General features: G+C 38.3%; 1 pseudogene; it reads right to left on the bottom strand.

Moving 5' to 3' along the window:
* Positions 1 to 15048: 15048 nt before the first annotated feature.
* On the bottom strand, positions 15049 to 16358 carry LOC119774986 (annotated as a pseudogene).
* Between the last annotated feature and the right edge of the window lie 3266 nt (positions 16359 to 19624).

Genomic DNA, 19624 nt, shown 5'->3' with positions numbered 1-19624 from the left:
CGTTTTGAATTTAATCATCTTGCACATGCTCTCTACGATCTCCAAGGAACTCAGAGCAGAGCGGACTGGAGCCATAGCGGAGGCTGTAGGCTTTGCTTTGTACAGGCAGTCTGGAGCGCTCACGGAGTACGTGGAATTTCGGGGTTAGCCTGACATGTTGGTCATGTTGCTGTTAGCATAAACAAAACGTGTTGCACACTGTTGTTGGGGAGGAAAATGATGCATAAGGCCGAGGTTGTGCATAATTAAGTAGGGCCAAAGCATATAACTGGTACACATTCCATCATAATTTGGGTGTCTCTATTGCAGATGGAGATCTTCTGGGTAATCAGCTTTCTTCTGGGATCAGCCGTTGGCCAACCATCCAGCGTAAAAGAGATAGGACCTCCAACCGGCACTCCAAGACACACCTGGACTGCTTATCACACACTGTAAACTCCATACACAAAGGGTGTTCGTCCGGCTCGATCCATGGGACGTGTACCGGAAACATATTAAACTGCCGCCTCAAGTGGGTGAAGGATGATAATGAGGAGATCAGATCCATGACACGGTAGACCATGCCAAACATACCACGACCCCCATCCTGGTTTAAACTGGTCATTTAATCTACCTCGTGTTTATTTTCTAATAGCATGTAGTGTTTGCATAGATATTAGATTTCTGTAATCCTGCATTATTAGAATAAAGACGTCATTGTTTAACTTGTAGTGGTTCTGTATTTCATATAGCGGACCATTCATCACTCAGATCCACCCCCCTTTGGTAATAGTGTGAATAAACAGAGATAAAAAGGTTATCTTATTGATAATTAATAGCTCTGCTGATAACCTAGCCTGGGTCACTAGATTGGTGTTAATACCTAGATTTTAACAGGCGGTCCCTCCAGAGTCGAAAACCACAAACCCTGGTAAGTAAGCAAATTAAAGCAACAATTATTCAACTAAGAACACTAAATTGATATCACCTCTGATTTTGAACAGGTTAAATAATTAACTATAACTCTAGTTCTACTTAATCGTTTATTAATTATCTGCAGGATATCACAACACCTTGAAGACATAAAAACCTGGATGACTCTTAACTCTCTGCTCCTGAATGCAGACAAAACTGAAGTTATAGTCTTTTAAAAAGAAGATGATTAGTCAGTCACTTCATTTGGATGGAATTAAATTGATCTCAGATAATACGGTAATATTTAGTGATATTGAGAAGGACAGGCCATTTTAATCCCATATCATAGAGGTTTCTTGAATTTCCTTCTTTTATCTTCAGATAAATATCCTGTCCAAGGGTGATGCTGAGAAACTAGTCCATGCATTTGTTACTTCAAGGCTGGACTAATGCAATTCTTTACAGTCAGGAAGTCCACAAACTAGTAAAAAGCCAAAATGCTGAAGTCAGAGTCCTGATGAAAATTAAAAACAGACACCTTATCTCTCCTATTCTAGCTTCTCTTCATTTGCTTTCTGTTAAGAATTTAAATTGCTCCTTATCACATATAAAGCTATAATTAACCAACTTCCATCTGATATAAGTGATATGATTGTTCCTTATGTTCCTAACAGAGCACTTGGCTCTCAATTTGCAGGTTTACTTTTGGCTCTAAAAATAGAATGGGAGGCAGATCTTTTAGTAATCAGGCTCCTCTCCTGTGGAACCAACTGCCAGTTTTAACCTATAAGGGAGACACCATACCTGCTCTTAAGCCAATGCTTAAAACTTTCCTTTTTTTAAAAAAAAAGATATACCGTAGTTAGAGTGGCTCAGGTTATCCAGAGCTATCTCTATAGTTATGCTGCTATAGGCTTAGACTGCTGGAGGACATAGGGACCCGTTTTCAGATCACTACCGTGATGTGATATTGGCAGCCCTGCATCAGTTAACAGCTAGCTTGTTAACTATCTGGAGCAGAAACATTTTCTGATGGTTTTAAAATATGCATTTCAATACACAATTCCATTTTTTTTAATACAACCACAGTTGACACAAGCCGCAAATCTGCCACTATGCTAGAGAACTTTAAGCCCTGCAGTTTCGTAACAACGAATGATTTTATTCCTTTCTTGAGAACAAACTTCTCACTTGTAGTTATAACCTTTCACGTTTTGTGTTAAACTGTCGCTTGCCAAACTACAACCTGAGAGTAACACTGCAGCCAATGAAACACTGGGGAGCCTTAAATGTGCTGCTACATAAAAAAAAAAGATAACACTTTTCTAAAAGATTTGCATACATTTCTGGAATAGAGTTTTTGCCCAGGTCCAGTACAACCTCTCACTTTATACTCTCTCTGATTTTTCTCATCATAACAGCTTCATGTGGTCTGTTCCCGTTTATCTGTGACTCCATCCTAGAGAGAAATATCAGCTGTGCTGCTGCCATCAACACCTTTGTTTATAGGTGTTGGAGATGGGCCTGTTTTTCATTGCTGTCCTGTTTCTCATACTGTTACTAACTGTATGTGCTACATTTCATCCACTGGCGTGGGAACTGGTTTAGAGCTCGTCTGCCTGTATTTCCGGGAATGGGCCAACTTTTGGCAGCTCCATAGTCAGAAACGTGGCATTAGAGACACCAGGGACCATAGTCAAATGTTTGCCGGGGGCCAGAAAAGGCGACATCAAATCCTACCTGAAACTACTGGCTAAGGATAAGGTTAAATACAGTAAGATTGTTATTCACGCTGGTGGTAATGACACCCGGTTACGCCGATCGGAGGTCACTAAAATTAGTGTTGCTATGGTGTGTAAGTTTGCCAAAAAAATGTCGGATACCGTAATTTTCTTTGGTCCCCTCCCTGATCTGACCAGTGATGACATCTTTAGCCGCATGTCGTCATTCAACCACTGGTTGTCTAGGTGTTGTCCTGAAAACAATGTGGGCTACATTAATAATTGGCAATCCTTTTGAGGAAAGCCTGGTCTGATTCGGAGAGACGGCATCCATCCCACTTTGGATGGTACAGCTTTTCTTTCTAGGAATCTGGCCACATTTATTAGTCCTCAAAAAAACCCTGACCACCCAGGGTGCAGACCAGGAAGAAGAGTTGTAGTTTAACACACATCTCTACAGCTTCTCTACTGTTACCCACTCTTTACTCCATCCAGACAGTGTCTTGCCCATGACCAAAATCTAATAAATTAGCAAATATTCCCAAAAGAGTAAATCATGATAATCTAATTAAAATCAAAGTAACTCCAATTGAGGAAAAAGTTAAAACAATTAAATCACTTTATTATTACTTTATTATTGAAATCAGTTTAATCCCATTCCAAATGAAGTGACTGAATAATCAGCTTCTTTTTCAAATACTCTGGTCCAAAGACTATAACTTCTGTTTTGTCTGCATTCAGAAGCAGAAAGTTAAGAGTCATCCAGGTTTTTATGTCTTCAAGACTTGCCTGTAATCTATGTAATGGGTTAGCTTCATCTGGATTTATAGACAGATATAGCTGGGTATCATCAGCATAACAGTGAAAATTAATCCCATACTGTCTAATAACTCTACCAATTGGGAGCATATATAAAGTGAGGAGAATTGGTCCTAGCACTGATCCCTGTGGTACTCCACAGGTAACATTTGAGCATGTTGAAGATTTATCATTAACATGAACAAACTGAATTTGATCAGACAGATAAGATTTAAACCAGTCTAGTGCTGTTCCTTTAATTCCAACAAAATATTCAAGTCTTTCTAAATTAATATTATGGTCAACTGTATCAAATGCAGCACTGAGATCCAACAGGACAAGCACAGATACAAGTCCATTATCTGAGGCCATGAGAATATCATTAGTGACTTTCACCAGAGCTGTTTCTGTGCTATGATGAGCTCTAAAGCCAGACTGAAACTCTTCAAAAAGTTCATTATGGTGTAAGTGATCGCACACTTGTTTGGCAACTACTTTCTCAAGAATTTTAGATAAGAAAGGAAGATTGGATATAGGTCTAGAATTGACCAAGTCATCTGGGTCAAGAGATGGTTTCTTAAGCAGAGGTTTAATTACAGCAACCTTAAAAGCTTTAGGTACATAGCCCTGTAACAGAGATAGATTAATCACATCTAAAATGGAGGAGGAGATCAAAGGGAATACCTCCTTAAATAACCTGGTTGGAACTGGATCAAACGTACAAGTTGAAGGCTTAGATGAAGACAATAATTTTGCTCTGAAAGTTCAACTGGTCCAAAGCAGTCTAAACCCCGGTTCAGATTCCATGACTACCTCAGATACAATCATGGATAGAGGAGTACTTATGATCTTATTTTTAATAAAATCATTACTGCTAAGAGCAGGTGGAATGGACGGTTCAACTAAGCTATGGCTCTGGGTGAGTTTGGCAACTATTAAAAAGAAATTTAGGATTATTCTTATTCTCCTCTATTAATGAGGAGAAGTATGCTGCTCTTGCTTTACAAAGGCTCCTCTTATACAGCAGTAAACTAGGTACAGATTAGGTAGGACTCCCGCAGGCCTGTGGAACGATATTTTCTCTCCAGTTTTCTAGCATTTTGCTTCAAAGTGCGCAGCTCTGCATTAAACCAAGAAGCGAGCTTTCAATTTTTAATGGTTTTCATTTTCATAGGAGCTGCGTTGTCTAAGGCAGTACGCAGCAACCCCATCAACAAAATCATCAACCTGTGAGGGGGAATAAACTAAGCTTTTGCACTCAGCAGCACTGCTTAGCAACACAGAGGAGACAGAAAGTGAAGCAGATTCTTTAAAATGTATAACTGCACTATCTGATAAAGATCTACTAAAGATCTTCTTTTGGGGGAGGAGAACTCTGTTAAAGTAATCCTGAAGGTTATAAGAAAGTTGTCAGAGAAGACAGGGTTGTGAGGAAATACTGTTATTTCTTCACATTCTATGCCATATGTCAGCACAAGATCCAAAGAATGAAGATGAGAATGTGTGGGAGAATTCAAATTTTGAACAAAGCCAATGGTGTCTAAGATAGCATTAAAGGCTGCTCTTAAGCTATCGCCTTCAGTGTCAGCATGAATGTTAAAATCTCCCACTATGATGACCCTGTCAGTATTTAATACTAAATCAGAAAGGAACTCTGAAAACTCATCTAAAAATTCAGAGTAAGGACCTGGTGGACGATACAAAGTTACAAAAAGAAGAGGTTTTCTTGCTTTGCAATTTGGATGAGGAAAATTAAGGGTTAAATGTTCAAAAGAGTTGTAGGTATTAACTGTTTTGGGAGTAATCAGTAAGTCAGACTGAAAGATAATTGCTACTCCTCCTCCTCGCACATAGCTTGAAGGAGTTGCCTCATTTATGCTCACATAATCCTCTTGCTGCAGCCAGGTTTCTGTAAGGCAACATAAGTCAATGTGATTATCACAAATCAAGTCATTAACTAGCAGGTTTTTGAGGAAAGAGATCTTATGTTAAACAGACCGCATTTAATCATTTTAACTTTTTCCCCAATTGGAGTTATTTTAATTTTAATTAGATTGTCATGATTTACTCCTTTGGGAATATTTGCTAATTTATTAGATTTTGGTCGTGGGCAAGACACTGTCTGGATGGAGTAAAGAGTGGGTAACAGTAGAGAAGCTGCAGAGATGTGTGTTAAACTACAACTCTGCTTCCTGGCCTGCACCCTGGTGAATATAATCACAGTCATCGATTTAGGGTTGTCAAAAGTATCGATACTCAAAAAAGTATCGATACTGAAATGTTGTATCCGGATACAATACTCATTTTCAAAAGTATCGAGTACCAGTGGCACCTAAACAGTCATTCATCTAAAGTGCAGAATAGAGGAAAATGCACTTTCAGAACACTGTGTGATTGAATAATTCTACGCACTTTTCAGACTTTTTTTGTAACAGGTGCAGCTGCTGAGGATTATTTTTGTTTCTTTACCATAGTGTCATTGTTATGTGTGCAAAGCATAGCCAAGGAAGGAACACTTAATTTTAATTTTGTACGTTTTTTATCAAGCTTGCTAAATACGGTGCACAGCAAACAACCTTAAAATGTTGTTCTTATTGTTTATTGTATTTATTTATTTATTGTATTTTAATTCTTAATCAAAATATTTCTGTTGAAATTTAGAAATTTTATCCTTGTGGTATCGAAAATGGTATCGAGTATCGAATATTTTCCTTAGTATCGGTATCGAGTTGAAAAATTTGGTATCGTGACAACCCTACATCGATTATGTATTTTTTTTCTTCTTTGATAAAAATAACAATAACTTATGGCAATAATAAAGTTGATTTATCAGCACCTACATTAAAACAAATATACTTTCCAAGGTTATTGAAAGCTTTAAAATGAGGTGGAGGATCTTGAAGTGGATCTGCTGCTTTATGGATCCAGTGAAGGTGTTTTAGGAGGGGTGTTACACAGTTCTCTGAATCACACTTTGACTTTTAAAGAGCTCTCTTATTTCTCTGTTTTTCCAGACATCTTGGCTGTGAGTCTAATGCCCAAAGCACGCACATGACACCAATTCAAAAATGGGATTAAATTAACACATCTGATATTACAACCCTTCTAGATGTCGTAACCCAATAAGAAAAACAAGCTTACAGTAGCATATTCCCTCACCGCCTGTCATCTTTTGCAGACCCACGTTTTTCTACAAGATCTTGACTCCTGGACTGTTTAAGATCTCAAAAATACAAAACATCCCAGAAAGCAGAGAAAAAGACGTGAGTTCTTACAGTTCTAACTACGGTACCAGGTAGCATTTCAGCAGTGGCTGAAATGCTACCTGGTACCGTGGCTGCCTCCTGCAGAAACCTACAGCATGCACTGGTGTGGTTCAGAGCACAATGTGAAGCAGCCGGGATGAGAATCAGTCCTTCCAAGTCGTAGACCATGGTTCTCCACCATAAAAACATGGCTTCCCCCTTCAGGTTGGAGGAGACTTCAATAATCAGTGTTGGATATTTATACTCCATCTTCTTAAAAGGTTACGCCTTTTATTTCTCCATTTAAATCTCACATTATTTTAAATAAGTTTATTATATGGAAATATTAACATTTTGCTTAATAGCTTCAAGGACATGAGATCAACTGACTCAAAATCAGTGTTGGATCATAGCACTCTATTCGCTTCAAAATTAAGACCTTTAAGTTTTGCATTTCAAATCTTTAATATCTAATTTTATGCATTTTATATGAATAACTAAAACAAATCAGTGTTGGATCATAGTTCTCCATTGGCTTCAGTAACACCTTTGATATTTTTGCATTTCAAGTCTATTAATAGCCTTTATAGAGTGAGTTTCCAGGTTTAGTAATGAAGTGACACAACATCTATAAGGGATCAAGGTGCTGCTCTGGTTTCATGAGATACGCCTTTTAGTTTTATATGAAGTTTCTAATCATCCTTTTTTGTATATAGGATAATTAAATATCAATAAAAACAAATATCTAGGCCTACACTTTTGTATTTTCAAAACAGAAAGTCGGTACATGACGTAGCCGTTTTCTCTCGCCTTGTTTTTACTGTAAAGTCTCTAATACGGGAGCACTAGAAATAACAGAGGGGCCTTCTCAGATCGCAGTGTACCAGAGGAATAAACAAGAGGCTTAACTGGAGCAAATGTAATTGAGTATTTTTCGTCAATACCTCCCAGGTCATGTGACCTATTGACCCAAAATCAGTACGAAATTGTTCTACTAGTCTGTGTAGACGAGGCACACTCATTTGATTTTCATTTTAACTCATTTTTTATTTTTTAGCAATTTTTTTAGTCCAAATTGATTATTTTACGTCAATAGCTCCGAGGAGGAAAGAGCAGAGGACTAAAATGAGGAAATAACACATGATGGGAATGATGCTAAATGTAAGAGAAATCCAACAAAGACAATGGACAGAAAAGAACAACATAAACACAGCAAAAGTGACTACAGACCTTGAAAGGAAGGCCCTATGAAGTTTAAAATAAAGATAACAAGGAAAGAGTGTAAAAAAAATCAAACCCAAAGATCGCCAGTCAATTACTTCACCCTTGGACTGATATATCATATGATCAATTCAACAAAATAAATCCACGTTGTACACTTTCTTTTAAACATCAGCACGTGAAACTCAGCAGCAGTCGTAAAAAAAAGTGTCCATTTTTTTTTGGCTCGTGCGAAATGCACTTTTAATGGATGCAATGCAATTTATACTTTTAGAAAAAAAACATCCCAAAATCAGATGACAGGGAAATCTATTTTACTGTAAAACGTCTTGGTTTAGTGACACACCATAAAAAAGAACAGAGATTCAGACCAGCAAAATACTTTAAAAGAGGCAAGATAGCCAAAGCTGCAACTAGCTGCAAATGCATAGGTGACATAACTTGGAATCTATGGAAGTAAAGTCCCACATTTCATTAAAAAACAAAAAAATAGTTAAAATGAAAAACAAATAAGTGTGCCCTTTTGACTCAGACTAGCAGAACAATTTCAAACTAGGAAACTATTGACGAAAAAAACTAAATTTTTACAAAACAAATTCCAAAAAAAAAAAAAAAAAAGTAAGTTAGAATGAAAATCAAATGAGTGTGCCTCATCTACAGAGACTAGTAGAACAATTTCACACTGATTTTGGGTCAACAGGTCACATGACCTGGGAGCTATTGAAGAAAAGATTATATTATTTAATATTTGAATTGTTTAAATATTGATTATAGCTTTAAAATAATAAAAAAAAACATTTATCTGATGTAAAAGCATGAATTAGCACTTTATATGTCAGTTGGTAACAAGGAAAGACATTTATTAATATTTTTATGTCAGCACTGTTTGGTTCGCAAATTTGTTGACGGTCCCTAAGTGAAGCACCGAGCGCTTGGGAAGGGAGCGGTGGTGAACTGCTGGCCGACATTAGCGAACATAAATCGGATCAGCCGCGAGCTAAACACCGCTTGGCCCGCGGAGCGCGAATATCGAATATCCAACTTGGAACTAACTTCACCACAGATTTTTAAGCACAACAACGTGAACTCACTATCAACCGGAAGTTAGCTTTAGCTTAGCATGTTGATCTCCTCTAAGCAGTTTTTCAATCAGATGAGGCTAAAACCCACAGTGTGCATCATCAGGGAATCGTTTCTATCAGGTGTTTCCTACCTATCCGGTGTAAGATGATCTGGGGGATCCTGGTGAAATCCAGCAGTAGATGTTGATCGTCCATCTTTTCCTCCGAATTGACCAAACTCCCTTTAAACTCCGTGAATGTTTCTTCAGCAGGAGTTAACTGCTCGGTGATAAACTCTCCTTGAAGCTGGACTGAAGACATTCTCACTGCAAACACTCCCAGATTATCAGCCTCTCTACAATGACTCCACACACAAGCTAAGCTAATGCTGCTAATGCTACCCGATCCCTGCCAGCAGCTCATTGCGCATGCGCAGCTACATCTACATCCGGGTCACTCTCGATTTTATTTTGAAAAATCAGAGGATCTGCTTATAGATGTGGATCTAACTTTGCTGTTTAAACGGAAAAACAAGGAGGATATTTCTAATTCAGTTATGCTGCAGCAATATTCAGATAATAAATATTATGGATATTTATTTATATATATGTTTATATCATTATATTATGTATATGTTTATATTATTGATATTTGATGCTTCAAAAGATTCAATAACAGGAAAAGAGTTTGTTTTGTAGTTCCAGAATTTAATTTTAAATCAGGTCAAAGAATCAGTGATGGAGTTTTAGTGAACAGAGGAGAGATGTTTGTGATTATATTGACGTTAGAATAGATTGTAAAAATCCATCCAGTCAGAAGTTTAGTTTGTCCTGATTCTAGTTCATCGTTATATTCATTTAAATACAATCATTCAGACAGCAGACCTGATATCTACTTAGGAATTCATCAGTTTTCCACAATTAATGGGATTAATAGTTTATTTTATATGGATTCCTTCTTGGAATAAAAGGGAATGGGATGGCTGATAAATGTGACTTAGATTTTATTTTGAACACACAAATGTATAGAAAATAAATTTTGTTAAGTACAGCTCTCTAGACTTTCTCATTTTTTAAATGCAGCCTTGATAAGGTCAGCGGCAGTGATAAAAACACTGTGATGAAAAAAGTGATGTAAACATATAACTGTACAGTTACAGTTCCAACATTCAGGGTTTTTTATATTTTCTATAACCCATTTTACCCAAAATTCAGCAGTCTAATGGCAGTGGGGAAGAAACTCTTCTGGAATCTGCTGGACCTGTGTCGGATGGTTTGAAGTCTCTTCCCAGAGGGCAGCAGGGAGAACACTCCTTTGTGGGGGGGTGAGGGGTCATTGATGATGTTACGGGACACGCAGCGCTGGGATGAAATGTCTTTAATGGAGGGAAGAGGAGCCCCCATGATCCTCTCTGCTGCTGTAGAAGGTGGGGAGGATGGGTGGGGGCAGGTGGGCTCTCCTCATCCTCTGCAGGAAGAACATGCACTTCTGTGCCCTTTTGACCAGTGAGGTGGTGTTTACATTCCAGGTGAGGGTGTCTGTGATGTGCACCCCCAGGAATTTGGTGCTGCTGACCACCTCTACAGCTGAGCTGTTGATGACCAGTGGAGTGTGGTTATCAGGCATATTACTTCCTGAAGTAATGTGCAAAACCAGCTACTAAAAGCAGTCAGATTGATACCATAGAAACATTTAGTAAAGGTGAAATGATATCAGTGATCAGAGCAATATGGCAGAACTAGTGGGAGGAAGAAAGAACTGGAATATGGTGGAATAGTATTCAAAGAAAAGTTGGCATTATGAGGAAAACAGGAAGGAATAGAAAGGAGGACTGTTCAAAAGCTTCTTCACAGCAGTCTCAGACTTAATCCACCTCTTCCGCACTCATTAAAGCTGTGTTGTAAATGCAGCGCATATGGAGCAATTTGCAGCCTTTTATTGAACAATTGATCAAGAGGAACAATTGAGGAAACAAAATGAAAACTTAGCCTTTGAAATAAAGTTAACATCAACTAATATAAAAGCTCTGTGTTTCGATTATATTCAATTTATTTTATGTATATAATGCCAATTCAGGGCACTTTACGGGGACATTACAAAATAAAGTAATTTGGTGATTCTAAGCAATCTAATGTCATGAACTCTTATTTTAAATGAGGCCAAGTAAAATATATGCCCCAGTTGAAATCCAACACAGATGAGGTTGTTCCAAAAGAAAAATGTAAAACTAATGCAAAGCATTTATCTGAGTTATCTGTAATCAGACCTAAATAAAGGCAGAAACAGAGGGTTGATGCTGCACCTCCACCAAACCAGAAAATGCAGACTCAATCTCCCATTTTGACTGAAAATGGTCTGAATGATATTGTAAGCATCATGCAAAGACAAACTAACATCACTGCCTTACTTGTAAAACAAAAGTTATAGCCTATTTTCCCAGTCAGAAACATGCATTTGATGGGGTACCTTTACACACTGCAAAAAGGATCTAGAAATAAGTAAACATTTCTTAGATTAAGTGTGTTTACACTTGATTTGAGTAGGTAAAATAAATGATTTGCAAATGGAATGAGTATTTTTACTCTTTAAAGAAGATATTTAGATAAAATGTTCTTGAATTAAGACAATGCAGTTGTGTTTTGTTATTTTTAATGTAAATTATCCTTTTCCATTGGCAAAATGTCTCTTTTATTTCCTGAATCCAAGAACAAATGCACTTATTTTAATAAAAAATAACTTATCTAGATTTCTATTTTTTCCACTGCAGTGTAGATCATTTATAAATACCTTTGAGAATGGAGTGCAATCTGAAAATGAGAGCAGTTCACCAGGGGACAGCCTAAAGATTTGGTTTCCAATAGTCAGCACTTTCCTTGTAAGAAAGACCGGTCCAGTGGCCATGCCTCAGCAGGTGGTCATGCCCCAGTCAGAAAATTCTAGCTGTTGGTGGTGCTGCAGATAGTAGCGCTGGGATAGACTTTGTGTGTGTTAATTGTTGACCTTATTCTGGTTAATATTTGTTAATTGCTTTTTAAAGTGAGGTCAGAAATGCTAACATAAACCAAGGATGCCTGTTATTTGTTTCGGCTTTATGAGGATAATGGCATTTTATCTTTCATTGACGCCTACAGTCATATATATGACAAACATGTACATTTTGATATTTAAAAGTATATGAGTTTAAGGCATTGTATGTTAAAGTACGACAGAAATAGATCGTTTCTCTGTAAAGAACAATAAAGAACTATTATTTTTGTCCACTAGATGGCAGCATTGCATTACTTTCAAGCTGGAAAGGGCATCTGAGGCCTGGGTGTCAATTTACACCGTCTTAAAGGGCCACCCACCAGTTTGAGCTATATACAGTAAAACAGGTTCTGTTTGATGTTAATGTGAATATTATTTGTCCTTTATTTGTTTTTCAGATCATACATGGACGCAACAGATAAATAAGTAAGTTAGAGCTCCTGATTACTTCATAAATTGCACTGCTGGATGTAAAGTCAAGTTTGTTTCCTTCTGCTTGCTGTGCTGTGAAAACCTGTTTGTAATAAATCACTGGACTGCATGAAATCTCTCATCTTGTATTCTAACTGACACGCCCACCTATACACTCAACTCTCCACAGTACAAATTATTGAAACTATTTAATAAAGGACCTTTGAGCCGGATCATTGGTGATGGCCCAGGAGAACTCAGCTGTCTATTCTGCTAATAGGAACACAGGCACGCCCATCTTATATTTTTCACATGCGAAGAAAAATCCTGAATTCAGAGCAAAGACTGGTTTTGAGAGAGAAAAATGTTTCTAGCGTTATCAGATTTTTGTAAAGATTTTTACCCATGGAAATCTTTTTCCAAATGTATTATTTATCTTTGATTTATTCTCTGACAAAATATCTTCTCTCAAAAATGTTTCTTTCGTTTTCAAATAACATCAGTTTTTACTATTAATGTGAAAATGTATTCTGTAATATATTTATTTTACTTTCAAAAATGCTCTCCCCTGTCAGATCGCTTTTTTTCTTGAATTTCATAAAAACACCAAAATAATTCAATAGAAACGGCCCTGGGTCGCAGTGAAGCATTGAGACAAAGATCAGAGCAACTTAGTAGGATCTGGAACCCTACAGAGTTTGACAAACTGATTGTGTTTATTGTGTTTGTCATCAACTGTACAGAGCAGGTTAAACACGAGGCTGAAAAGATTGAGATGATTGTAAAAAGAGCTGAACAATTCTCAGGGATGAAGGAGATTTCTGGGGTCAGATGAAGCCAAAGCTTGAGGCAGAAGGCAGACAGGCAGGTACAGGTGACTGAGCAGAGTGTTATTGCTGCAAAGGAGGTTTGATAGCAAACAGTCAGGAGTTAAAGTGATTCACTCACTGAAAAAAAATCATAATATTTAGTTCAAAAATATATTGTAAGTATTTGCACACAAATTATTTCAGTCAAATTTAATGCTGCAATATCGAGTAACACCAGGATCAAATGAATTTCACTTAAAACATAACAGTTGTGAAGAAAATATACTTAATTTCATCCAAGTGTGAAGTTACATGTTTTGTTACCTACAAGTTTATTTATTCTACTTTATTGTTTGGTATCTGTTTTGAGATTATTGTTTTTGGTGATTTAGTTATACTTCTGGTTAGTTATGATCAATGTGGGTGAATTAAGTTGATAAACTGTCAATGGCAGGACCAGCATGCATCTTGGTGGGCGTATGGTCTTTTTATAAATGAAGGAGAAGCATGCAGGAAATGTTTTTCCTTTTCTGTTTGCTTGCCTAAGGAGAAATAAACCACAAAACTAAAGGAGTTTACCTGGAAAACACTTTTCTTTTTGCCTGCATTAATTACTTGTCCATGGTGCATCTGGGGCCCTTGTGGATTTTTTGTGTTGTTAAAGCTGGGCCACAACAGTAATCATTGCCAGGTTTCTTTTGATAAATCATAAAACCATATTAAATGCATTCAATATACATTAAATGGTTTATTTTTCATCTGAACAAACAAGTTAATTCTCTGCTATTGCCCAATCTTTTATCGGGGAGCCATACATTACATGTTCTAACTGGAGCAGTGCTTTCAAACATTCATCCATCTTCTCCACTCTGAAAGATAACTTCAGGGCTGCAGCGGGGTTGGTGCTGACCTCCAGCAGCCCATGGGTAAAAGGGAGGGATCCCCCCTGGACATGTGCCAGTCCATCGCAGGGCAACACAGAGACACACAACCTGGAACACCCAGCCTGGGACAAGCCATGTTTTTGGACTGTGCGAGGAAGCTGGAGTACCTAGAGAGAAAATAAGTATTGGAACAGCCCCACCTATTTAGCTAATTCTCCCACTTAGAAACCATGGAGGGGTCTGAAATTGTCATCGTAGGTGCATGTCCACTGTGAGGGACATAATCTAAAAGAAAAGAAGAATCCAGTAATCACAATATATGATTTTATAACTATTTTTCTGTATAATAAAGCTTCAACTAAGCATTTGAACAGAGGAAGAGAAACCAGAACATCCAGATCCATCAATGCAGATATTACAGCAGAACAGTCAGAGCCCAGAAAAGTTTAGATTTTCATCTGGAGAAATATTTCTGTGTCAGAAGAATGAAATAAAACATCAGTAGTGAAATCCCTTATGGCTCCTGGAACACAGACACAGAGAACTACATTTAAAAAGAGAAAGAAAGAAAAAGAGAGCAGCAGAGCAGAGTCACCAGAACCAGGAACCCTGATCAACAATCAGAACCAACACACTGGATCTATTCAGGTTTACAGAACTCTGCAGACGATCCAGGAACCCAAACCCAAACTCCAGCATGTAGTGAATGTAGACTGAATGTGGTCTGCACTCTGTGGAGGAGAGTTGTGGTTTCAGAGACACTGTGGAAGGACAGAACACCTGCTCTCTGATCCAGGTCCACTCCTACTCTGGAGGAACCAGGACCTGAGATGGAGGTCCAGATGTTGTTGTAACCAAATTCATAACCACCTCGGGAACAATTTAATGCCCAAGATTTGTCATTATATCCAAATAAACATTTCTTCCCTCCTCCTGTTCTGCTGATATCTTTGTATGTTACTGCTACACTAACTACTCACCCTCCATTCCACCTCTCAGTAACAACGTCCAGTCAGATTCTCTCTACTCAGAACCTGATAACAACCACTGAATCTGTCTGGATGACTAGAATAAGACTGAAGTTGATCCATCAGTGTCACCTTCCTGTTTCCCTCTAATAGGAATGGATAACTGTGTGCTGTGTTTGTATCCAGTGTGATCTGACATGAATATCCTAAGAACCCAGCTCTGCTCCCTGCTCTCTGGTTCTGCCTCAGTCAGTGAGATCTTTGTCCATGTGTCTCTCAGGACGTCACATAGTTTGTCTCTGAGCTCTGACAGAGCTGCTGTCACATCCTCCCAGCGTCTCAGAGGACGGATGATGATGGCGGCTGATGCTGTAGACTCTCTGAGGTCTGACAGTGAGGGGTAGATGTGGAGAAACCGGTTGTATTTCTCTGTGTCTGAGAGCTTCTCCAGCTCAGCGTCTTTCCTCTTCAGCTAACTGATCTCCTGCTCCAACTTCTCCTGAAGCTCTTTGACTCGACTGACTTCAGCTTCTTGGTGGGAGCTGATCTGCTGCTTCACATCAGAGTTTCTTTTGTGGAGGAGGTGGATCAGCTCAGTGAAGGTCTTTTCACTGTCCTCCACTGTTTTCTCAGCAGAGCGATTGATGGCCTCCACCTCCTGCTGAAGCAGCTTCACATCTTTCTCTCTGTCCTGGACTCTGCTGGATTTTTCCTCGTCTCTCCTGCAGCTCTCTCTGCCTCTCAGTCCTTTCTGCTGCAGCTGAGACTGTGTCATGGCCTTTATGTTCATCCATTAAACAGATCATGCAGATGGACTTCTGATCAGTACGGCAGAACATCTTCATCACCTTATCATGACGAGAGCAGATGTTCTCCTGGAGGTTCTTGGAGGGCTTCACCAGGTGGTGTTTCCTTAAAGGAGCTAAATGCTGATGAAGGTGAAGGTGTTTTTCACAATAAGAGGCCAGACAGATCAAACAGGACTTGATGGCTTTCAGTTTCCTTCCAGTGCAGACATCACAGGCCACATCTTCAGCTCCAGCATAGCAGTGGTCAGCAGGAGCAGCTTGGAGTCCAGTCTTCTTCAACTGCTCCACTAAAGCTGCTAACATGGTGTTCTTCTGCAGGTCAGACCTTGGTATAAAAGTTTTCCTGCACTGAGGGCAGCTGTGGATTCCTCTCTGATCCTCTCCATCCCAGTGGCTTTTAATACAGTTCAGACAGTAGCTGTGTCCACAGGGAATAGTCACCGGATCCTTCAGGAGATCCAGACAGATGGAACAGGAGATGGTTTCTCTGTCCAGCTGGTTCTGCTCCATTTCTCCTCTCACAGTGACTGTGTGGGTTTCACTTCCTGGAAACAGAAACAGGTCTGAGCTCTGGGTTCTGTTTCACAAAGCAGGTTTAACAAACTCAAATCCTTAACTCTGAATTGATCTAGGTTAGATTTGACCAGTCACCATGTCAACAGGCAAAAGGAAGTACCTATTTCACCCCACAAGAACAACAGATTTTAATGCAGAAAGTTAAAAAATTGAGGTGTTTAAAAGACAAACAGCTCTACAGCTGCAAAGGAGAGAAGAGTGTTGCTTAAGTTAATGTTTAAGTTATTCATATTTATTAAAAGCACTCTGCTGTTCCATTTAAAGATTACTAGAATGGGATTGTTCTTGATAAAAAAAAAATCACACTTCTAGACTGAACTTTAATACATTTTCTAAATTACATTTTTGCAGCAGAAACTGAATTTCAGAAAGTAAAAAAACAAACAAAATGATACTAGTAAGAATTAAGTTTTATATACCTACAAAAGTTACATGCTTTAAGTGGTCGTTTTGACATTTATCAGCATTAGTAAATATATATTTATATCTGAAATATATTTCTTCATAGTCAAAATAATACAAATAAAGACATCTAACAATGGAGCTCCCAGAGGGGATATCTCTGCACCTTTAGCCTGCAGGATTTAACAGGTCAGATCTTAGATATGAATAAAACAGAACTGAGTGAGGAAGTGGATGAAGCTAAGCAGAAATCAGAGGAGGGGGAAACGTAAAACAAGAAAAGAGAACAGATCTTGTTCTAAAAGATGCATAGAAATGAACCGCCTGCTAGTGGAGAATAGAAAACATACTTAGGTTTGTAGTCACCTCACTGTGTTCATAGGGATCACTCTGTTCATTTACTCGATGTTCTCCTATTATGGCTGCTTTTCAACTTCTTTTAATAAGGAAACCAAGAATTATTCTTCTTATCGTCTGTTATTTATGTTTGTGTCAGGCAACGTGTCCTACAAAATGGCTGACAACCCAAAATGCATCTATTCCCAAGCTCTATACTGATCGGATCTGTGCAGGTCTCAACTGGAACACACCTCTTATTCACACTAAACCCTAAGCCTCTCTATGAAGTGCACGCATGGAGGAAGTGCACTTAAGTGCACAGGACAACAGTGTGCAATATATTGAGAACTGGAACAGGGTGACCTGCATCCTAACGGAGACTTCAAAAATGAGAGGAACCATCTCAGGTTTAGTAATTTCACTGATGGAAATAACTGCAACAAGAAATGATTTTGTATTCACACATTTAGAATAAAGTATGAATTATTCTAATAAGTACACCTGAAAACAAAGGTTTTCTTCAACACAGGCAATGGAGCTAACCATTGATGCAACATTTCAGATGTTATTATTCTTTATTGATGATCAAACAAAGTCAATCTAAATGTCTTTAAGCCTGGCTTAGGCCTGAAACTTTGATCATGAAAGCTGCACATTCTTCTCTGCATGAGGCCCCAGGACTCCATGCTGCTCCACAGGAACCAGTTTCCAGTTCCAGCTCCCAGTCTGGTACTGGGAACCATGGAGCTATGGATTGACTCAGAAACTAAGATACAAGTGGATCTGAAATAATCAGTTAATAAAATCCTGTTCCATTACATTCAGATGCAGGCTTTACCAGAAAAAATCTATAGAAATAGTTTGAATCTTAGTGGATCTAAAAAAGTAAAGTTAGTTTAGATTTCATGCCTGACAGGAAGAAGAGAGTGATGTTATTGAGCTGTTTTAACCTAAACAACCTGCCAGAGATGGATAGTAACTAGTTACATTTACTGCAGTAAATTTTAGAAAATAATTCACTTTAATGAGTAGTTATACTTCACTTTGCTTTTTATTTCAGTAATATTCTAATGAGAGTATCGCTGCTCTTCCTGAGTAAATGTTCTGGTTCCTCTACACACCATGAGGAACTGGATCTATCAGGTGAAAATACAGAAAAGAGTCGATATTTTAGCTGTAGAGTTATTTATCTTTTGCTTCCATATATGCATTACCTGCGGTAAAGATTGGTTTCTAAGTTTATGTTGAAATAATGTTACTTTGTAATCATGTTATTTATTTGAATTATATAAATTTTACTTTTAAATATCAGAATTTGCTTATAACTCTCTGTCTGATTCCATCATTCTAAACTTTAAATCAGATGTTTAGAACCAACAATTGTGTTATTTTATTTCAGTAATAATTCAACTGTTGAAGTGATGTGATGTTTATGGTGTGTTTGAATCATTTTAGGGTCTTTATTATTTATTTGCTCCATTTCATGGTTTAACAGGTTACTGTCTGACTTTATCTGTTGAGATGTTGTGTTAAATTGAAATGCGTGAACAAATCGCCCTGTCATTGTTTTCTACTTTGTAAGATTTTCAAAAAAAGAAAAAGTAATCCAGGGATTAGAGATCAGTGATGTCATTTCCGGTCAAGCGATAAAACTGAAAGAATTTTAAGACATTTATTCTCAGGAAATACATTATTAAACTTGAATAAATATTATAGTTAAGTATGCTTACTATTTTAGGGAGGGAAAAAATAATTTAGGTCCTTTTTACAAATTAAAATCGAGAGTGACCCGGATGTAGATGTAGCTGCGCATGCGCAATGAGCAGCTGGTAGGGCTCGGGTAGCATTAGCAGCATTAGCTTAGCTTGTGTGTGGAGTCATTGTAGAGAGGCTGATAATCTGGGAGTGTTTGCAGTGAGAATGTCTTCAGTCCAGCTTCAAGGAGAGTTTATCACCGAGCAGTTAACTCCTGCTGAAGAAACATTCACGGAGTTTAAAGGGAGTTTGGTCAATTCGGAGGAAAAGATGGACGATCAACATCTACTGCTGGATTTCACCAGGATCCCCCAGATCATCTTACACCGGATAGGTAGGAAACACCTGATAGAAACGATTCCCTGATGATGCACACTGTGGATTTTAGCCTCATCTGATTGGAAAACTGCTTAGAGGAGATCAAGATGCTAAGCTAAAGCTAACTTCCGGTCGGCGGCCATCTTACTGCGGTCAGCTCGCTCTCTTCCAGCATTTGGTTTTAATGACTGCGGTTAAGTCAGTAATTTGGTCCGTTTAAACCTCTTCTTCGCTCCGAGTTCACTGCAATCGGAGAAAACCATCTCTACAATAGACATATATATAAGGAGAGACCCCGCATTGACTGCCGCGGCGCTGACATCACGGGCGCCATCTTGGGGAGGCCATCCTGCTGCCATAACCTGCTGGTTTAAAGCTACAGTGTG

The sequence above is a fragment of the Cyprinodon tularosa genome, unplaced genomic scaffold (genome assembly GCF_016077235.1).
Source record: "Cyprinodon tularosa strain WSP-4 unplaced genomic scaffold, ASM1607723v1 ctg840, whole genome shotgun sequence".
Taxonomy (NCBI): domain Eukaryota; kingdom Metazoa; phylum Chordata; class Actinopteri; order Cyprinodontiformes; family Cyprinodontidae; genus Cyprinodon; species Cyprinodon tularosa.
The sequence above is the reverse complement of the archived record's forward strand: the minus strand, read 5'-3'. Positions and strand labels throughout refer to the sequence as shown.